At 43.1% G+C, this 19,566-nt stretch overlaps 1 long non-coding RNA gene across 1 annotated transcript; it reads right to left on the bottom strand.

The window, feature by feature from the left end:
- Nucleotides 1–2,228: 2,228 nt before the first annotated feature.
- On the bottom strand, nucleotides 2,229–3,511 carry LOC118972752 (uncharacterized). Its single transcript, XR_005061832.2, has 2 exons — nucleotides 3,057–3,511; nucleotides 2,229–2,469 (listed from the first exon to the last, which is right to left on the bottom strand). It is a non-coding gene; the product is annotated as an uncharacterized lncRNA (long non-coding RNA).
- Between the last annotated feature and the right edge of the window lie 16,055 nt (nucleotides 3,512–19,566).

Below are 19,566 nucleotides of genomic sequence, written 5' to 3'. Positions count from 1 at the left end.
AGCTTCCATCCTACGTCTTCAAAGACAGTCTGAATAAAGTTCCTTTTCTGAATATGGTTTCCCCTTAAAAGAATTTGGGGAGAACAGAGTTCTCCTTAAAAACCAACAAAAACACAGATCAACAGAGAAACAATAAATGTGAGGCAATTTGCTTACTAACAGCAGTGTGGGCCAAAAAGCAGGTCCAGGTTTCATAAGATGCTTAAAAAATATCCCAAAACAAAAAACCAGCTCTAGTGTGTGGCAGGGCTCTTGGGACCTACTGTAAATCTCTTTGACTTTCACTCACTTGGGGGATAAAGGGTGGCCAGGATGAGATGCAAAGTATCAATGATTAACTCCTAAGCTCCATTTTAGCAAGTGGAAAGAAAGGTTATCTAAACTTACCAAATGCCTACTATGTCCCGGGAACTCAGTACCCATCTTTTATCTAATCCTCACAGCTCCAGTCAATCAAGTACTTCCTGAGTGTCTTACTCCACGCCTCGCACTGTCCAGGTGTGGGCAGGACAAATAGCATCCCTTTCCTTGCGGAACTGCAGCCTAGCACAGTAGTTCTCTTCTCCCTTCCTAACACGCCGAAGGAACAGCCCGGCATCGTCAGTACTAGGGGCTCCTTATGTCATGATTTTCAGCTCGGGACACAGCCATGGCAAATTGGGAGTAGTGAGGGCAGATGGGGTTTTGGGGTGCAGGACAACAAAGCACCCCAGATGATTCTGATAGATCCCCATTCCACACGAGTAACGACAGAAATTCAGCAACGTTTAAAGTCACTTGGTAGACAGTGTACAGGCGCAGTGATGGCGCACCCTCTTTGAGCAAGCTGGAGGAGCGCCCACAGTGGAACTGGGTGGAGAGCAAAGAGCTTTCGGAAGGAAGTGACATACAGTGAGAACGGAGTAGTGGGAGCCATGAGAAGACGGGGTTTGGGGATGAGAGGATATGCTATGGCAGCATTCTAGGGATAGCCTATGCCCAAACTCAGAAATAACAGCAAAACAATTTGGCATCCTTAAAGGTACCGAAAGAATTTAAGAATGACTGAAGGATGGAGTGCAAGCCAGGGGAGCAGGGTGGAGACCTAGGCCTGGGCCTGTCTTGAGGGGCTTTCTGACTGTGTCGTGCTCATTCTGAAGGCAACAGGAACCACCAAGGGGGACTGCAGGAGGGAACAGGGCTGCACCGGGGAAAAGGTTTTAGGAGAGTCAGAAGGCAGTTAAGAGCCGGACCCAGGGTAGGAACTGGCCATTAAGTGGATGTATTGGTTAAGAGAAAGAGGAATTAGCCAGGCTTTGACCAGAACAGCTGGGTGGGGTTGTACAGCGGCAGGGCAGACCTTTCATCATAGGTGGCTGGGAGGTGATGAATGAGTTCAGCTTGGAACATTTAAGTCTATCCAAATGGGGATGTTCTGTGCAGTCAGATACATAGGTCTGCCACTCAGGAATGAGACCTGGGCAAGACAGAAGACTTCAAATGGCAACAGGGCTCATGGCCTGGGAGAAATCATCCAGGGAGAGCGTGTGTTGAGAGGAGAGACCAGGACTAGAAGGGAACTTGAGAAACACCAGCATTTAAAGAACTAGGGGAGGAAGACCAGGCAGCAGAGGAAGATGTTAGGAGCAAGGCTGTCAGCAGATGCATAGCAGGTTAACTTCCATTTTACAGATGGGGAAACTGGGTCTTACACTTCACAGCTTGTCCAAGGTCTTCCAGCTGGGATGGGGCAGTAATGGGCTTTCCAATCACTTATTTCTGATATACAATTGAGGTTATATAAGCAGGTACGGCCTCCTCCCTCTAAACCTTTCCTCAGGGGACATTAACCACGGGGGACACTAACCACAGACAATCTTCCAAAGCGACAAATCTCCCCTCCCTTGGCTCTCTTGCCTCCATGCCAGGGATCAGGGATGAGGACACCAAAGGGGACAGCAAAGGCGGGCTCCTTTGACCTTGTATGAGGCTATCGTGGACTTGCTCCTAACATACACGATGACTCAGTCAGTTCTTTAGGTTCCCCATGTGTTTAGTGGGGAAAACAGGATCTGATATCATCCAATGGCCTGAGCTAGGAATGAAGGGCTATATAAAGTTTAATCATTAAACAATTTTGTTAAGATACTGTTGCAAACACGGGGCAATGAGAAAATTAGCTTTAGTCACTAGGGTTTTCCAGAATGGTCTTTCGTGTCAGGAGACCAAACACACCATCTGACAGTTACCATGTTTAACCAGGGTTTCGGTTTATTGTAGTTGACACAACAGCAGGGATGAAGGAAGGCCCCTCCCTGTCTTCTTAATGTGATACGAGGCGAGCCTGGAGGGTCCCCGGACCAAAGTCAGCTCCTGCCTCCACAGGACAGTGCACAGAGAGGCTTCCAGGGTGGCCTCTGGCGTCAGGCTGCCTGGGTTCTGGTCCTCTCAGCTGGTGGACACACTGCTTCTCACAATCTGTTTCCTTATCTGTAAAGTGGGGATGAAAGTACTTACCTCATCCAGCCATTGTGAGAATTGAGAGATTAAGTCCCACAAAGCACGCAGCACGCAGCCTCGTACAGAACAGTCAGTGACCATTAGCTACTGTCACCACCTTTTTCGCGTTAAGCTTTGCCCAGGGGTGGGGCAGGGCACAGAACCTTAGCAGAACTGGTTAGTAAAGTCACCTTGTAATGACCCTGAACCGCGGAGGGAGGGAGCAGGGGAGCAGATGAGACTCGGGTCCAGCTCAACACCCCCCAGAGGCGATGCGTAGTAATTCCCAATATTCTCCTGCTTCCCATCTGTCCCCCAGAAATTTCCAAGGAGCAAACCAAGGCCTCAGGAGATGGTTCCCTGGCGAACAAGCTTCTTGTGACCACATCCCTCCATACTGAGACATGAGAGCCCAGACAAGGTGTTACGTCGGGCAGTTCTACCCACGGCCGGGCTTTCCCCCCTCGCCCCACTTGCTCTCCTGGGGCTGTGAGCGCGCCCTAAACTGAGGACGGCCGCAGAGCGAGCACGCCGGCCCGGCTTTGGGGGACTCCGTCAGTGCGCGGGGCGCTCATTACCAGGAATGGGCTGTGGCTCCTACGGAGCTCGCCGCGTTGGACAGCGTGCGGCGGCCGGGGCTGGGCTGGGGGTGGGGGGCGGTGCCAGGCCAGGAGGCCCCGCGCGGCCCGCGTCCGACCCCGCCAAGAGCCGCTGAGGCGCGCGGGGCCCGAGCCGCGGACCGCGAACGGCGCGCAGGGACACCAGGGGAGGTTTGGGTGGGACGCCGGCCGGCCAGGCCGCGCGACCGGGTGCGTCTCCCGACGGTGGGCGTTTCCTGCTTCCGCGCTGCAGCGTGCAGGTCGCAGGCGGGACGTCTGCGGATCGATCGACTAAACGGACGAGATGCCCACCACCACTACCTGGGACTTTACCTTCCACGAACACGCTTCGCCCGGCCCAAGTATCCCCGCCCCCCAGTCCCCCTTCTGGCTTTTCGGGCGGTATTGTTCTCCCCTCCCCCCAGGAAGGCTGCTTCAACGCACAGCCCGGCACCAGGAAGCGGCGTCGGTTTGTGGCTCAAATGTGAGGCTGGGGCGGGGTCGGTTCAAACCTCCTGTCCCCAACCCCCAGCTGTTTTGAGATTCCAAACGCCCGGCTTTGTTCTGAGCGAAACAGTTGCAGAAGCTGCAGCACTTGCTCCCCTTCTCCAGAAACCGAGCTGGGAAATGGGTAAAAACCACCCTGGACCGTGCTCGGGCGCTCCCCCACGCCCAACACCCCCACAGGGTCGGAACCAGGAGCGCCCGCTCCGCCGCCTCACGCGCGCCGGGGTGACTGCGGGCCGTAGCCCCCGCCGCCGCCGCCGCCGCCGCCCAGCCGAGCCGGGGGAGACTCCCAAGGGCTCTTTAAATACGATCTATAAATACTACGGGCTCTCGGCGCGCGCGTCACGGAATTACCGGCCTCCGATTGGCTGTCGTAACCTCTCTTATTTGCATAGCCGGATTGCTCAACTGGGCGGTGACTGGGCGAACGCGCGCCCCAGGCTCAGCGGGCGGGGCCCGAGAGGCCGCGACCGAGTACGGAGTCGCTGCAAGTGGGGAACCGTTTAGGTCTAGAGTGGTGCGCGGGTGCTCCGGCATGCCGACTGCTCCTCAAAGGATCATTGTTGGCGAGAGGAAGCCGGCCCTTTCGGACCGGGTTTTTTTGCTTTCGACAGAAAGAAAAGACAAAGTTTCGAGGGTTTCACTGGAGCAAACGCTCTGGGCGGCTCGTATCGTAACGGCACCACGTGGGACCGGACACGCACCCGGAGCCCCGTCCAATGACCTGCGACCTGGAGTGTTCAAAAAAGGCTCTGGCGTGATCACTAGTAAGACCGCTTAACTTGGACGCGAATCAAAGACGGTTCGGAAAATGCAAGACGGATATGATGCCTCCTGGTTTAAATCTAAGTTTTTAAAGAAATGTACCAGTCAGCCAATTTGAAGCGGCGATGCGGACGCTACCCTCAGTGCGGTTCTTGGAGAAGAGAATCTCTTGTAGCAATTGAATATGTTCAGCGATTTAATCCCTACAGGAGTTGATTATCCCTGGGAAGGGAGGGGGGTGGCGGTGAAGGTCAAATGGGAAGAAAAACACGATTTGGAATTTGGGACCCGATGTTGTGAAGTGTAGAGGCCCAGAGGATTCTGTCAAGAGGATGCCATTGATCGCTCGGGAAGAATATACAGTTACATATTTAATATTAGGATGTTACAAAATCATCTCTCCTGGATGTAAACTGATGGGGGATGGGGTGTGCTATTTCTCCTGTTTGTTCCCGATATTTTATAATACACAATAACAGTGAATTCCTACTTCTCAGTTGGATCAATACAGTGACTTTAAATTCCTTCACTTGGTTTTAAAATATTCTGCCCTTAAAGTGCACACAGTATATTCTAAGGTTCCACGCCTTCCTGTAACAATATCCGGGATGACTGCTAGAAATACATTGTTGGTATCTTATACCTAGTTGGTCCTCAGTAAGTAGTAGTGGGATATCAGCATTTAGAAGAGACTATGCATGTACCATAATCAAAGATCTCATTAAGTCTATTTCATAAGTGTTCTGCTTTGACATCCTTTTCCTCTTAAGTAAAACTCAAACAATACTGTAACTAGTGTTAGGTGGATACTAGCAATATACAACCCAAAAAGCTTTTAAAAAAGAGCTTCGGAGTTTTAACAGAAGAGTGCCCCCTGCTGTCAAGTGGTTTACGGTCCACGGAGGCTGAAAAGTAAAACTTGGGTATGTCCATCACAAAACTGGAAAGGTGAGCCTTAGGATATTTTTCACTAACATTTCGTTGTAAATCACTTTGTAATTCTAGCCATTTAAACTATTACTGCCAAGCAGGATCCTTCAGTTGTGGATACCACCGTTAAGTATCATTCTCATTTCCACAGTAATACAAACCAGCCTAAGCTTTAAATGCAATATTAAAACAAAGCATGGACTTGTTTTAGAGTCACTATTCTCTGCATTAACATCTATCAGTGTAAGAAAAAAATGTTTTAATCATCGAAATATTTTTCCCAATAATTTTAGTACTGTGTAGTATAAATCACCAAAAATGACACCAGCCTTTCTCTTCTCTACTTGTTTGCCTCTGTCTTAACTGTTTCTAATTCCCAGGCCAAGTATAAATGCACTTACATGCTGCCTTCTTGGTAATCATCTCTTCAATATAAAGACTGGCATTTTATAGTAGTATATTTATTGCATTTACACAGTGTTTTCCTTTTCCTTTATGTTTTTTTAATGTTACATCTCTTTTACTAATTCATTTATTTGCTGTCCTTATTCATATGCCTATTTGAAAAAAATATTTTTATAAGTCCCAAGTAACTGTGAAAAATGCACTTCTTGGCTGCTACTTCCCTGGGTTTTCATTTGTTAGAGCTGCTTCTCTGAAGGAGGCAAGGGCTGCATTCAGAGGTTAGCTACTGGTGCAGCTCCGAGTCACTAAGGTAAGAGGATAACTGGGAAACCACAAATGACGAGATAAGGGAGGCGTCTGTCTCCCGCTGTAAATGCTAATTATGGGCATTTCAGCGGCTGCTTCACCATAAGTATTTTACCACCCTTCATAGAAGCGTACAGATAATGATCATATGGTTCTCAATTCTTATTTGCAGAAGCAGAAATGAAAAGAGAGTCCATTATTATGCTGAAAGATGTATTTAGAAAAAATCCAAGTACTCTTGAGGGCTAGCTAGAGTGAGCTTCTGTTGTGTGTGACCCTGGAGTAAACAACCCAGCCCTCCTACAGAAGGGCCAAGTGCTCCCGCTACTGTGAACTGAGCTCCGTTTTTCCAGCTGATGGTGCAGGAACCGTGTCTATTTTACATGAATAGTTCTATGATCACCACACCTTAAGCCAGTTGTAAAGGTGGAAAATGAATGCTGGATGTTGGTGCCATTAGACAATAGTTGGTGCCATTAGGCAGTATGTTTGCGTTTTTTTTTCCCATCTACTCACTAGTAATTACAAATTGTCCCATGTATAGAAGTTCTACTGTGCACACACATATTTAGTAAAAATGCCAAGGCTTTGGGGCAGATTGGATACACGCCAAAGAGTTTCTGGATTGGCCCAGCTTCACTGCAGTTAGATCAGCACACCTCTGTGATCTGGGGTGATTAATACATTAATTAATTTGCAGTAGTGGCTTCCTTTGCCCATTGACTGAGGGATGGCTTCTAAACTGTGTTACCAATGTCCTTGCTCACTGATAGGGAGATTATATGACCCATATGACCTGCAACAAGAGCTATGCTTGCTGAAGGACCAGCCACCACTGAAAGAGGGTGAACAGTTGCATAAGCAGGTGGAATCAGCACAGCCAGAGGGCAACGGGGTTGGGGTGAGGAGTTTCCTACTTCAAAGGTCACTCTTCCAAGGCACAGAGCAGGATGGAGAATGGATCTGGGGACAAATTGAGAAAAACAGCCATTATCTATCAAGGCAGATCTGGGAGTGGTAATTTAAGAGCCAAACGAGCCTCCTTTACTAGGAACACAGCTACATCCAACAAGAGGCAGTATTTAGGAAATAACAGAGATACAGAGAACATTATTTTAGGTTTGAATTACAGTGAAAGCCACTTTGGTATATAAATCACCAATTAGTAGCTTATTGGTGTATTAGCTGAACAAAATTCCATAACTGGGTGGTTTAAACCACAGAGATTTATTTTCTTGGAGTTTTGGAGACTAGAAATACTCCAAAATCAGAGTTCTAGGGAGAGCTCTCTTCCTGGCTTGTACATGACGGGTCTTGCTCTGTGCTCACATGACCTCTTTTTTGTGCATGCTTGGGGTAGGGACAGTGAGGCAAGGGAGAGAGGGAGGCATGTCTTCCTCTTTTTATAAGGACACTACTATCAGATCAGGGCCCCACCCTCATGACTTCATTTAACTCTAATTACCCCTCAAAGGCCCCACCTCAGATACCATCACATGGAGGGATTAGGGCGCCAACATATGAATGTGGGGAGAACACAATTCAGTTCATAGCTCACTTAGGCCAGCACGGGCTGAGTAGGGAACCCAGCCTTTTAGACTCACAGGGACTTTTATCACTGCTTGTTGGTAAATAGGTACATCCATCACCCCTTGAAGTGTCAATGGATAGTAAACTTCAACCCCCACGTGGCAATAAAGGGACTCCACCCAGCCCCTTCCCCTGAGTTGGTGTCAGGAAGACCTATTTCAGAGGTGGGACTGCGCCATCACCCAGCAGTAATAAGGCCACCCACTCTGATGCCATTCGAGATCCCTTGGGGAGCTGGAACTCCCACTCCAGCACAGAAGTAACAGGGAAACCCCCACTTTTGAAAATAAAACATACCCAAACTTGTGGGGTGGAGCTAAAGCAGTGATTTAAGGGAAATTCATAGCACTAAATGCTATATATTAGATATGAGAACAAAATATCAAATCAATAATCTCAGCTCTCACCTCAAGAATCTAGAATGAAAAGAACAAAATAAACCCAAAGCCAACAGAAAGAAAGAAAGAATACAACTACATAACGTGGGTGAAAGAAATCAAAGACCCAAATGAAGAGCCATACTGTAATCATAGGTTAGCAGACTCACCCTATTGAAGATACCAATTCTCCCTAAATTGACATAGATCTAAAATAATTCATATGAAATACCTGATAGATTTATGCAAGACTATTCTAAAATTTACGTGGAAGGGCAAAGGAATAATTATAGCTGAAACAATTTTAAAAAAGAATACAGTGGGAAGAATCAGTCTACCCAATCTTGAGACTTATTATATACCTGAAGTAATCAAGACTGAGGAGAGATAGACACACAGATCAATGGAACAGAAGAGGAAACCTAGAAACTGTCTCACATAAATATGCCAACTGATTTCTGACAAAGGTGCAAAAGCAATTTGATTAAGGAAAACAGCCTTCTCAACAGGTGGTGTTGGGGCAGTTGGACATCAAAGGCAAGAAAAATGAGCTTTGACCTAAGTCTCACACCTTATGCAAAAAAAAAATTAACTCAAAATGGACCACAAAGGAACCATCAAATGTAAAACTGTACAACTTTTTAGAAAAAAAAAATAGACTCTCTTTGAGATCAAAGAGTTTTTAGCTCTTAACCCTTTGTCAAGGCAAAGAGTTCTTAGACTGGAAACCAAAAGTAAAATTCATAGAAAAATTGATAAATTAGACCTCATTAAAATGTAAAAATTTTGCTCTGCAACAGACCCTGTTAAGAGAATGAAATCAGGAATTGCAGTGTGAGAAAATATTTGCAAATTACATACTAAAAAAGGACTTGTATTTAGCTACATAGAGAATCCTAAAAACTCAAAAGTAAAAACAAAACAGAACAAAACAAAAACCACTCCAAAGAGACATAAAGAGACATCTGTGAAGAGGAGATGGACTTCTATGTTTGTCATGGATTGAATGGTGTCCCCCACAAAAGATAGGTTGAAATTTTAAACTCCAGTACCTCAGAATATAACCTTATTTGGAAATAGGGTTATAATCAAGTTAAAATGGGGTCATTAGGATGGGCCGTAATCCAACAGGACTAGCATTCTTATAAAAAGAGGACATTTGGACAGAGAGAGAGAGACCTGTACAGAGGGAAGATGATATGAAGATGTGCTGGGAGAATGCCAGGTGACCATGGAGGACTGGAGTGGCCGCATCTACCAGCCAAGGAATGCCCAGTATTGCCAGCAAGCCGCCAGAAGCTGGAAAGAATCAAGGGAGGATTCCTTCACAGGTTTCAGAGGGAGCCGTGTCCTGTTGACCCCTTGATTTCAGACTGGTTGTTTTAAGCCATATCCAGTTTCTGGCAACTTCTTACAGCAGCCCTAGGAAACTAATACAATGTTGTTCCTTTTTTTTTGCTATTACAAACTGCTGCTGCAATGAACATTGTTATACACAGCTTTACATATCCTTATTTCTGTAGGATGTATGCAATTGATGAATCATAGTCCATGTATAGAATACATGTTAGTATGCATATCAGTCTTCTTGGGCTGACATAACAAATGCCATACAATGGGGTGGCTTAAACAGTAGAATCCTAAATCTCACAGTTCCAGAGGCTGGAAAATGCAAAATCAACGTGCTGGCTGATTCGGTCCCTGCCCAGAACTCCTCCTGGCTCACAGATGGCTGCCTTCTTGTGTCTTCCATAGACAGAGGCAGTGAACTCCCTGGTATCTCTTTTTATAGGGGCATTAATCCTATCAGATTAGGGCCCCATCCTGACAACCTTATCTAAAACTAATTACCTCTTAAAGGTCTCATCTCCAAATATCATCACACTGTGAGCCAGGACTTTAAAAATATGAATTTTGGAATGACAGAGTTCAGTCCACAGCATTCTGCCTTTGGACCCTCCAAATTCATGTCCTCATTGAACACAAAATACAGTCATTCCATCCCAACAGCCTCCAAAGTCTTAACTCATTCCAGCATCCACTATATAGTCTAAGGGCCCAAGTCTCATTTAAATATAATTTAAATCAGTGAGATTTGAGATGGGATTCATCCTGAGGCAAAATCCCTCTGCAACTAAACCTGTGAAATTAGACAAAATACAATGGTGTAAGAGGCATAGGAAAGACATTCCTATTTCACAACAGAACTTCCAAAAATCTTCTTTTTTCTACAGAAAGGAAGGAAGAGCATTGTACAGGGAACAAGTCCAAAACCAAGCAAGGCAGATTCCATGAAATCTTAAGGCTCCTCCTTTGCTGAATGCCCTGCCTTCCGGACTCACAAGGGTACTGCCTTCAGGGCCCACTGGTGTGGTGGGCCCACCCGCAAGGCTCTGCTGGGCAAGGCTGGCTCCCAAGGCCCGAGGCAGCCCCGGCTCCAGGCCTGGCAGTGCGGCCCATGCCTTAGGCTTCAGGCAGAGGCTCTGGCCTGCTGAAGTCCCCGTGATGGTCTCACCCTCTGGAACACAGGAGGCGACCCTGTTGATCTCTGAATTGCCTCTGGGGTCATTCTTCTCTTTTCTGAAAGACTAGTGCACATGCTTATCTGACTAGCGCTAAGGCCCCATCCTAAAGGATCTGGGAAGTCTGACAGCCTGCCTTCATTCTGTCTCATTTTTTCTTCCATGCTAGTCCTGGCTGTCAATGTTTCTGCCAGTATATTCCCATATCTATCACAGTTTCTTCTGAGATGCCTGATTAATCCATGTCACACCCATGATCTTTTTATCCAATAGCTGTTCAGTCACACCCTTAGTGTTCAGTTCAGAACATCCCTTCTCATTTTTTGCAATATGGATAAATTGAGAATTTTCTAAATCTCCCTTTGCTTAACAATTCCCTCCTCATCTCCTTCCTTTTGCACTTTATTATAAGCAGTCACGGGGAACCAAGCTGCTCCTTCAACACTTTGCTTAGAAATTTCCTTGGCTTAGTATCCAATCGTTGCTTGTAAGTTCTTCCTCCCACTATAATACATAAAACACAATTCAGACAAGTTCTTTGCCACATATAACAAGGGTCTCCTTTCCTCCAGTCTCTAATAATCTGTTCCTCATTCCATCTGAGACCTTATCAGAATGGCTGTTAACCTCTGTATTTCTACCAACATTCTGTTCGTGATTATTTACGCCCTCTCTACGAGGACGGGAGCTTTCTCTCCAGCTTTCCTCTTTACTTTCTGCGCTCTCACCAGCATCGCCTTGAATGTCCATATTTCCAGTTTATACCTCAAAACTCTTCCAGTCTCTACCGATCACCCAATTCCAAAGCTGCTTCCACATTTTTAAGTATTTTTTACAGCAGCACCTCACATCTCGGTACCGAAATCTGTATTATTCATTGTCAGCTGCCAGCACAAAATACCACAGGCTGGCGGCTTAAGCAACGATACCTAATTCTCAAATCCACAATCAGGGTGCCAGCACGTTGCCTGCTGGGTTGGGGGGGGTCCCTCTTCCTGGCTTGCAGATGGCTGCCTTCTTGTTTAGTCTTCACATGGTGGAGAGGCAGCCAGCCCTCTGGTGTCTCTTCTTAAAGAGCACTAACCCTGTCAGATTAGGGCTCCACCCCAAGACCTTATCTAATCCTAATTACCTCTCAAAAGCCCCAGTGAGAATTTGGGCTTCAACATATGAATTTGGGGAGTATACATATGATGCATTTTGGGAGTATTATATATGTATCATATACATGATACATGATACACTTCTGAATTACCCTTGTTAGCATTATTTTAATATGTGAAACCAGGAGGCATTTTTATTGATCTTTTTTGAGGGCTGGAGCTATAATGGCAGGTTCCACGGGAAGCCACTTCTTTATTTAGCAATGACATGTCCTACCACCTAGACATTTTAACCTGTTATGTGTGAACGAGCTGTTGTTGTATGTCTGTTAACACCACATCCTAGAGAATGGCCGTACATTCGGAGCACCCATCCCTTGGATTCAATAGCAGAGACAAAAAGCAGAGGTGGCCCTCGGGGCTCCTGAGCTTGGTCTCAGAGCCTGATTTTCTATACGCTTTCTCTTGCCCTTTCAAAAGTACCCCCCCACCTCATTCCTTTATTTCCTGTCCTTACACATGCCAAAATCCGTTTTCTGAAAAAGACTATAGTATTGATCATTTCCACAATTTTAAGACTTCTACCAAATGTACCTTTTCTTCCACAAAATTTATATTTTAAGATGGAATTTTAGACATTGATGAGCAGATAAAAAGAGGGTTTGCAAAAATAAAGGACCAGTCCGAGTGTTTGTAACAATCACAGGCTGAGAACCTCCGTCCCCGTACGGGCCTGGCTGGTGTGGTGTGTATTCCGCCTTCCCTCCATTTCTGAACCCTTAGGCTTTGCGCACAGAGGATGAGCTCAGGTGATTGGCCCAAAGGCACCTGTGAGCTCCCCTCTCTGTTCAGAAAGAGCCAGAAAAGGGGAAGGAAGAAGATGGCTCCACGTGGGGAAGGCCAGTGGACAACTGGCTGAGCAGCTCACCTATTTCTCAGCTCAGCTTAAAACTGTATTCTGTTGCTCTTTGGAAATGCAGCAGGCGACACATGTGGTTTGTATGGAGGAAATTCTTTGAGAATAAGCTAGGAAAAGATGTTGAAGTCCAAACTCAGCTTCTAAGAAGGCCTCCCATCTTTTCTTTTTCCTCCCATACTGATCCCTGTCTTCCAAGGGTTTCCCATCTGCTTTTCTTTCCTCATCCTAAGACTTTTTCACGGCTGACAACATGCACCATGAATTTAGTAAGGGTTTGGTTGAACTTTGGACCAACACGAAAGCACAGCTGTTTCCTGTCTCCTGTGCTTTTTTTCCCTCCTCCCTCTCATTTTCTCTTTTAAGTTTAGACATCTGACATTTAAAAAAATTAGCCGAATATCTGTATTTTACAACCAAAATTGGCCTTTGAAAGCACCACATTTTTTTATTAAAGCAATGACCTACTGAAGCAGGTTCTAGAACACTAGTCACTCACTGTTAAATATTATTAAGAAAAATGTTTGTTGGACTGTTTCAAATGGGAGTGTAGCTGGAGTATTTTGTTTTTTGTTTTTGTTTTCCTTTCCCTTCCAGGCATCTTGGGAAGGGAAATACAGAAACACCCTTTAGACTCCTCTCTTGAGGAGCACACTTTGAGCTCAGAATAACCCCAAACAAACAAAACTTTTGTGTTTAGCAGAGAGCTGGTCTGGAGGAGAGAGGATGTCAAAAAAGACACAGGACATTGGGCTCCTCTCGGAAGGAAATTCTGTGCTTTCAGTGTCTCTAAAAGCTGTTTACCAAGGGAAAGGATGGTAGAAAATGTACCCGTCACAGGGGTTGTTTGAATCTCTAAATCTGACTTCAGCCGCTGAGGTGAATGACCTGTGTAAATAAAACTAAAATTACCTCAGGTTTCTGTATGCAGTATTTTCCCCTCCCTTTTTTCCTGCGGTCAGCACCCCAGTGTGGAGCAAGCTCACGAGTAAAGCACTGGCTGTGCAGACAGTAAATACTTCCAGAACCCATCTGTACTTTTATACTTCCAGGTTCATCAGCTTAAATAAACCTTCCCTTGGGGAAGCAACATACATTTTTGATGTTTTGATATAATTTGTTCTCCTTGGAAAGACATTAGCCTCATGGAATATTGGCCTCTATTCATCACGGAATCCCTATATTTGCAATTACTACACGTTTTTAAACTTCTTGCCTTGTCATGATTTCAAACTCAGTCTGTCTAAACCCAAATGTATCAGCTTTCTCTAGTCCCTCACTGAGTGTATTCCTTCATTGAGGAAAGAGTGGAGTGCTTTCTTTGTGCAAGGCGCTGGGCCAGGTGTAGGACTATGGTGGTAAAGAACATGGTATGTCTCGGTGCTTACGGAGCAGACGTTCTAGTGGGAGAGGCTGGCGGTAAGCAGAAATGATCCTAATCATTATGTAAGATACCTGAGCAAATGCCATGAAGGAGAAGCAGGGGTGCTATGGATGAGCTTAACTGGGGGCTCTGTAATAATCTGGGGAGTCAGGAAGACATCATTAAGAAAGGGTGCCAGAGCTGAGCTCTAAAAATGACTAGACAGCCCCTGATGGGTATATTCTGGGTGTGCCAGGGGAATTAAAGGCCTATGGAAAGGACCTGAATTGTGAGAAAGCAGGATGTGTCGTCACAGAAACGGAAAAAAATCGGGGTTTCTACAATACAGAATAAAGGGAGAGGGATCTAAAATGTGGTCTGGTGAGGCAGGCTTAGAGCATGAAGGCCTTTGAGCCATCTGGCAGATTTTGAACTTTATTCTCAGAGTAACAGAAAGCTATGAAAAGATTTGAAGCAGGAGGAAGATATAATATCAGATTTAACTTAAAGAATGAAATAACTGGCTGCAATGAGAAGGGGCATGATCCCTGGTAATTAGAATTTTTCTTCATCTAGCACACCTGCCCGTTCCTCCACTTCGGGTCCCAGAAGCCCTCTGCTGGTGGGGACGCGTGTGATCTGGGTAGAGCTGACCTTTCCGTATCCCCCCATCACAGGGGTGGGTAGATAGCCCACCTCACGTATGACTCAGCAGAGGCCCCCCCCCCCCCCCCCCCGAACTCCTTGTTTGACTCCTGGGTAGAGCCCCACCCAAGTCAGACTAATCAACTGCCCCTCTAGGACTTCTGCTCCGACTCTCAGGAGAGATAATCCCTGTCTCTTCGGGATTACTAACTGTAAGGACCAGGTCAGATCATCTAGGAAAAGACCAGCAATCTTTCCCATCAGGTGGGAGGGGCATCTGAGAATAAAACCAACAAAGAGGGAAGTATGACCAACAGATGGAGAGAAAGATGGATTTTGGAATAAATTAGGCATGTCTGCCTGACTATATGAAATCGCCAAACTGTTTTCCAAATGCTATACTTCCAGCAATGTATGAGAGATCCAGTAGCTTCCACATGCTAGCAATACATGTCATTGTTATTCTTTCTAATTTTAGCCATACTAGTGCATGTGTGATGGCATCTCATTGTGGTTGAATTTGCATTTTCCTGATGACTAATGATTTTGAGGATTTTGTGAGGTCCTTATTTGCTATTTGTGTGTATTTGGAGAAGTGTGTGTTTGAATTCTTTGTTCATTTTTTAAAAACACTTTTTAATTTTGAGATAAATATAGGCTCACAGAAAGTTGCAAAAATAGTGTGAGTCTCATTTACCCTTCAGCCACCTTCCCAGTGGTGACATCTCACACAGCTGTAGTACACTATCAAATTGAGGAAATTTACATTAATGTTACTGTTAACAGACTTTATTCAGTTTTCACCTTTCATAAAACCTATACTCTTTTCTTTTTCTTTTTCTTTTTTTGGTATGCAGGTATGTGTGCACATGTGTAGTTCTATGTAGTTCAAGATACAGAACTTTCTATCATTGCAAAAGAACTTCCTCATGTAGTTTGCATTCATTTTCATACACCTTCCCACCCTATGTCCTTGTTTTCTAGCAATAACTAGTCTGTTCTCTATCTCTGTAATTTTATCATTTAGAGAATATTATTCAAATAGAATAATACAGAATGCAACTTTCTGAGATGGGCTTTTTCACTCAGCATAATTTCTCTGAGATTTACTCAGGGTGTTGTGTCTATCAATAGTTTGTTCTTTTTCGTGGCTGTGTAGTATTCCATAGTATGATGGATGTACCCCCGTTTTAATATTGACTCATTGAAAGACATTTGGGTTGTTCTAGTTTGGGGCTGTATATAAAGCTATTACAAGCATTCCTGGACAGGTTTTTATGTGAACATAGGGTTTTATTTCTTTAGGATCAACAGCCAAGAGTGTGATTTCTCAGTTGTATGATAAATTCATGTTGTACAAGAAACCACCAAATTGTTTTCCAGAATGGCTGTACCAGTTTACATTCTCATAACAATGTATGAGAAATGCAATTTTTTGGCATCCTTGCCAGCATTTGGTATTTAAAAAAAATTTTTTTTTGCTGGTTTAATTGAGGTATAGTGATATGTTTTTAATTGGATTGTCTTCTTCTTGTTGACTTCTAAGTGTTTTTATATATCCTGGATATGTCTTTTATGAGCTATATGTTTTTAAACACATCTCCCAGTTAGTGGTTTGTATATTTGGTTTAGGCAGAAAGGTTTTTAATTTTGTAAAATCCAATTTATCAATTTTAAAGTTCTCTTTTTTCATACCTTTTTGTCACATCTAAGAAGTCTTTGCTTAACAGTATTCTATTTTTTCCTTATACAGTCTTTCTTTTCATCTATATTTATCCATTTTGAGTTCACTTTTATATATGCTATGAAGTAAAGGTTGAGGTTCATATTTTTTCTATGTGGATATTCAATTGTTTCAATGGCATTTATTAGAAGAGATTATTCTTTCCACACAGAATTACCTTAGAAACTGTCAAAAATTAACTGACCATATATGTATAGGTCAATTTCTGGACTTTCTAGTCTGTTACATTGGTCTATATATCTATTCAGATGTCAACACCACACTGTCTTGAGTATTTTAGCTTTCTAGCATGTCTTGAAATTAAGTTGCCTAAGAACTCCAACTTTGCTGTTGTATTCAAAATTGTTTATGCCTTTTTAGTTTCTTTGCATTTCCATATAAATCAGCCAGAATTTTGAATAGGATCGCATTCAATTTACAAGTATACTTCGGGAGATTAGACAACATTGTGCCTTCCAATCCATGGACGTGAAATGTTTATTTTCTCTTCTTTAATTTTTCTAAACAGTATTTTAGTTTTCATATCAGTCTTTTGTAATTTTTGTTAAATCGATTCTTAAGTATATTTTCTAATACTGTTGTAAACATTGTTTAAAAGTTCCAAATTGTTCATTGCTAGTATATAGCTGCTGATATTTTACATATATTCTGTGACATTATTAAACTCACTTATTAGTTCTAGTTGATATTTTTTTGGAGATTTCTTAAGATTTTCTAGGTAGAAGATCATGTCGTTTATGAAAAAAGCGAATTCTCCTTACCCTTTCCGCTCCGTACACTTTTTGTTTCCTTTACTTTCCTGATTAGATGGCCTAGGATATTCAGCGTAATATCCAGTAGGAGTGGTGAGAGCCGACATCATTGCCTTTTTTCAGATCTATTTGCTGAATTCAGATTGCTATTTCTTTATTATAGAATTTTGTATTTATGTTCACAAGGCATATTAATTAGTAATTTATTTTAATACTTCAGGTTTTAGTTTCAGGGTGATGCTGACTTCATAAAAATGAGTTGGAAAGTGTTTCCTCTGTTTTCTGAGAGACCTTAGATAGGACTGACATGAAGATTTCACCAGTGAAGTCAACTGGATCTGGCATTTTCTCTGTGAGATTTTCAATTATAAATTCAATTCCTTTAATGGAGTTATGCCTACTTAGATTTTCTGTTTCTTTTTGAATCCGTTTTGGTAACACAAATCTTTCGAGGAATTTGTTCATTTCATAGGAGTTGTTTCTTGCCAAAAGTTTTGTGTGATTTTTCTTTATTACCTTTTTAATGTCTGTAGGATCTGTGGTGGGTCCCTGTTTTATTTCTGATATGGCCAGTTTCTGTGTTCTCTTACTTTCTTGAGCAACCTAGCAGGAGGTTCATAAACTTTTTCTTTTCAAATAACCACTTTTTCCAAATTTGTAGTGTTTACTTCATTGACTTTCTGTATTTGTTTTCTATTGATTTGATTCTTCCTCTTGTTTTTTTCTTTTTGCTTCATAAAATTGGTGCTTAGAACATCATTTTGGACCTTTCTCCAGTTCTATCTATTTAAAGCTGTATATTTCCCTCCAAGCAATACTCTGCTGACATCACAATTTTTAAAAATTGAAATATAATCCACATACCATAAAACCTACTCGTTTGAAGCCTATAAATCAATCATTTTTAGTATATTCACAAAGTTGTACAACCTTCACCACCTTCTAATTCCAGAATATCTCATTACTGCATAAAGAAACCCTATACCTATTAGCATCACTTTCTGCTCCACCACTGGCACTTTCCTCCAGCCACTGACAACCTCTAATCAATTAAACAACACTTTATTTACCATTCATCCAGTTGATGGACATGTTGACTGTATCCTCTTCTTGGTTACTGTGACTAATTTGCCCATGAACATTCATGTGTAAGTTTTTGTTTGAACCTGTTTTCAATTCTCCTGGGCATATGGCTTGGAGTGGAATTGCTGGGCCAAATGGTAATTCTATATTTAGCTTTTTGAGGAATCATCAACCTGTTTTACACAGTGGCTACACCATTTTACATTCCCACCAGTGATATATGAGGTTTTTAAGTTATCCACATCCTCTCAAACACGTGTTGTTTACATTTTTTACTGTAGTCATCTGAATGTGTGTGGAGTGATAGCTCATTGTGGTTTTAATTTTCATGTCCCTAGTGACTAATGACATTGACTATCTTTTCTCTTACTCCGTGGATGGTCAGTCTTTTTGTTCTATTCAGTTCTTCAACCGATCGGATGAGGCCCACCCATCCAAGAGTGAAACTGTTTGCTTTACTCAGTCTACTGATTTAAATGTTAATCTCATCCAAAACACCCCCAACACAAACCCTCAGAAAGATGTTTGGCCAAATATCTTGGCACCCTGTGACTCAGCCTAGGTGACCTATAAAATTAACCATCACACACACCTTCAAGGTCAAGGGGGTTAACCTCCTGGATGGGGGAGTATCTACAGATATTATTTGAAATTCTTCTATAAGTAAAAGTTGTCTTTTTCCCCATTGAGTGGGTTTTTGTTCCTCACAACCAACCAAATGTGCCCTAAAACAGAAGGCCTAAAAGCCACGAAGAGGGTGAATATCCCTTTAGTATGATATTTTAGTTTAAATTTAAGTAATAGAAATATATTTTTATCCAGAACCTTCCCTCATATCCTATGGAATTTAATATCTACTGGCTGACCTTTGATAAACTAGACCTCCCACAGTGGTATCTTGATTCTCCTCAGTTCATCAGATATTGACTGAGTGGCAACTCTGTGGCAGGGTTGATGCTCAGCCCTAAGAATATGATGGTAAGAATTCCTTATATTCAAAGAATTGCAACCCAGTGGGTCACATGAGTAGAGTTAGGAGATGTGGGTTGAGTCCCACTTTACTGCTTACTCTGGCCTTAGGCAGGTTCATTAAAAACTCTTTTAATTTCAGCCTCTTCACTTGTCAAAAGAATGTAATGATGATAATAATACCCAGTTCACAGGGTTGTTGTAGTAACTATATAACATAATATTTGTGAGGAAAAAGGTAGTTTTCAGATTGCTACACAAATGCTAGTTATTCTTCTAAAAACAACTTACTGAGATAGGCAAGAATAGATGTCCTTATGCTGCACTTTTATAGCTTTGGAAACCAAAGTCCAAAATGATTAAGTACTTTCTGCAGAATCCTGCAACCGGTTATCTGTGCTGCTCATTTCAGAATACAGGGCTTTGCATTTACTGTTTCCACCCCCCACTGCAGTGCAAGAATCTTATACATTCTTGTTTATAAGGGCAGCTTGTCTATTTTTAAGATTATT

This window comes from Manis javanica, chromosome 15, assembly GCF_040802235.1.
Source record: "Manis javanica isolate MJ-LG chromosome 15, MJ_LKY, whole genome shotgun sequence".
NCBI classification, from domain to species: Eukaryota; Metazoa; Chordata; class Mammalia; order Pholidota; family Manidae; genus Manis; species Manis javanica.
The sequence above is the reverse complement of the archived record's forward strand: the minus strand, read 5'-3'. Positions and strand labels throughout refer to the sequence as shown.